The following is a 3,355-nucleotide window of genomic DNA, read 5'->3' as shown; positions in this document are numbered from 1 at the left end:
GAACATCGCACCCGTGGCTTAAAACATTAACAATAAATTTTCGTTGAAAAGTCGTGAAAAAAATCAAAAATTTTATTTAAATTAGCATTAAAAGGATATGATTTCAAAATAGTTTAATAGTTTTGAAATATCTGTTGTATTAGGAGAATATGTTCGCCTAATACACTTATTATTTAAATTTATGATATTTTTTCGCACGAACTAAATTGTTTCGCTTATTTTTTCCTAAGCGGTACTTTTTTAAACGATAAGAATATTTTTCGTCAGAAATCAACATGAAAAGCTTGAAAATGATGGGAAAATCATAGAATTTTAGTTCCCGTGATAAATTCATCAGTTTTTTTGCTGAATAAAACATAAAAAAACTTTCTTTTCATTATAACTCCAGTATTTTTCATACAAATAACTTGAAACTTTATTCATTTTTAAGGTTTTTAAAGTCTATGATATACTTTTTTCAAAAAACGTCCAATTTTCAGTTACTTAATCTTAAATACTCCGAATTTTAATCAGCAATAACTCGAAAAGTATTGTCTTTTCAAAATATGTTTTTATTATGAAAAAAACCGTTTTTGCTTTCATCAATCTTTTGATTTTCGTTTTCATTTTCAACGTATATTTGCCTATCTCCGAGAAGCGGTGGCTACCACCCCCTAGACAAAATCAACAGTCGGCACTATATAACTTTTGATCTTGAGTATGAACTTTGCTTGATACCAAATTTTCGTCGAAATCAGTGCTATATAGATCAAAATTTACTGGAATATAAATGCGTACATAAGATACATTCATCCGTTTTTTAATCTCACTGCCAATATCTAGATGGTTTTTAAATAAAATTCGCATAAAAAATAAATAAGACATTAAACCCATAAAAAATCTATTATCCATTTTTAACTGTTTGGTTCAAGTTCAAGGTGGAACAGGATCGCCTCTTCATTTTAGAATCTGCCAGAGACGTTAAAAAAGTACAGACAACATTTGCAATATATAGCAAAAACAATCAAATAATTATTTATTATTTAATTCATCCAAAAATGAATAAAAATAAATAAATAAAACTGTGGAGGTTTGAATCATATATTGTCCAATGTCAGCGAATATTTGAAGAAGATCAATTAAATAATTTGATCTTGTTTTTGATAAATAAATTAATATTATCTATCAAAAAATAAATTTAATTATTTAACAATTAATTATAAATAATTATTTAATTTAAATTAATTTATTAATAAATTTTGGTTGCTGCTGTGTTTAATTATAATTTAAATTCATTTAATTAATTTGTAATTAATTTATAAGAAAAAAAATACTTATTCAACTGTTAAATTGACTCTTAAATCGTTATTTCAATTGGCATGCCTTATTTATTTTTACATAACTCGCTAAAGTCAATAACTCTGAATATATTTTGTAATACCTGGTTAATACCTGGTTCATCTGTAAGGTTTTCGATATTTATTGGAAATTATCTTATAGGGCTCTCCACTAATATGCTTATTATATAAGTTAAAGTTATTACCTAAATGTTGGATGACAAAGATAAATCCTTGGAAAGAAAAGATGATCTAAGAATTATTATGAATATTAATATAAATAAATAAATAATTAAATAAAAATTTAATAAAGTTTTTAAAACATCATAAATTAAAACCACAAAATTCAATTGTACAAAAGAAAATACGTCATACAAGAGCTACGTAAGCTAAGGGAATTTTATTTTAAACAAAATTAAAGTTAAATTAGAATGTTTTTAATGGTATTTTTTAACAATATTTTTAGTATATGATATATGAATTTTTCACAAAAGACGTATACAAAAATTTTTCGTTTTTTTACCTAGAGTTCATACTTTTAATATTCTCCAGAAGTCAACATTGGCCCCCTATTTGGCATCGTCTGGTGACGCCCTTGGACGTATAAAAAGTATTTAACGATATCGAAATATCTTAAAGATTTGAATATTGAATTGAACAGAAATAATAATAATAAACACTTGAATGTATTATTATTACATAATAATAACAAGATTCCATTTATGGAATTGTTAACTGTGGCTGCCATCATGATTGGATAATACTTATATTATTGTACACAAAAATAAATAAATAATATATTTTATAAAATATTAGACTGGGAGATAAGTATAGATTTCATTCCACGATTGTCTTACTTAAACCTTCTTTGGGTTGAGATTACTCAAACATATGCAAAAATTAGTGCAACGGGTCAAAAATATCTGTCTTTATCGTTGCATTTAATTATCATATTATCTATATTAATATTTATTAAGCCTTATCCAGTCACGATAAAGACATTTTCATATTTTTTTTTTTACGATCAATAAAACTATAGTTATTAGCCATTTTGGGTGTTTCAAAATTTCAAAAATCTTAATCGAAATCTTCTGCAAAATATGAAGTTTCAAAAGATGCAAAAATTGCCTTTTATTATCTAATATCATACAGCGCAACGCAACTGTAAAGTCATGGATACAAGACATGCACTTTTCTGATCTGTTTTTTTCTACTTTTCTTTCAATTTTCTCAAAATCATAAATGAGAAATTATTTGAGTGAAATCTGACAAAATCTGCTTGTTTAAAACATTTTACAAAAACAATAACATTATGAAGGTGTTATTTTTTTTATATAAAGATTGCCATCAGTTGTTGCTAAATAAAGCAGCTTTAGTCAGTCGGCCACTGCCTAACTTTGCACAGGTAACTAATTAACAGTAGTGAGTGACGTAATAGTTGTTTAAAAAAACAAATAAATTTTATTATTAAAATGTATTTATAAGGTGTTTTATTATTTTTAGTATAGGGTTGTTCAAATTATTACAGATTATATCATTATTAATAGTACGTACACTCTGTCTTACAAAAATAATACTATTAGCTCTAGAACTTATGACAGTAAAACTGCACTTACACGGATTTCGTAATTTCGAATATGAATCAATGCTATTTAACGATAGATACAATATGTACTAGGAGTGCCAGGGTTTATCCTTACACAAAATATTTTTTATTTTTTAATACTTACAAGTATTTTGCACATTCATGGAAATTAATTTATAAGAAACCATTTTATTGCAAATTTTATCTATTCTCAGGAAAATTTGGTGTGATAGCCATTATCATGGCAGAAAGATCTGTCTCATCGATTTTTAATATAATGTAAAGCCAATAAAATTTTACCCTTATCTACTATATTTCTACTTCCGAAATATATCGATGTGACAGCTCAAAACTTGACCAAAATATCTGTCACACCAGGAAAGATTGTATTGTGTGCAATTTTACTGTCACGGGCTCCAAGGCTATTACAATATTTTCATATTTGGATATCAAA

The sequence above is a fragment of the Chrysoperla carnea genome, chromosome 1 (genome assembly GCF_905475395.1).
Source record: "Chrysoperla carnea chromosome 1, inChrCarn1.1, whole genome shotgun sequence".
Taxonomy (NCBI): Eukaryota; Metazoa; Arthropoda; class Insecta; order Neuroptera; family Chrysopidae; genus Chrysoperla; species Chrysoperla carnea.
This window is presented reverse-complemented; position numbering follows the sequence as displayed.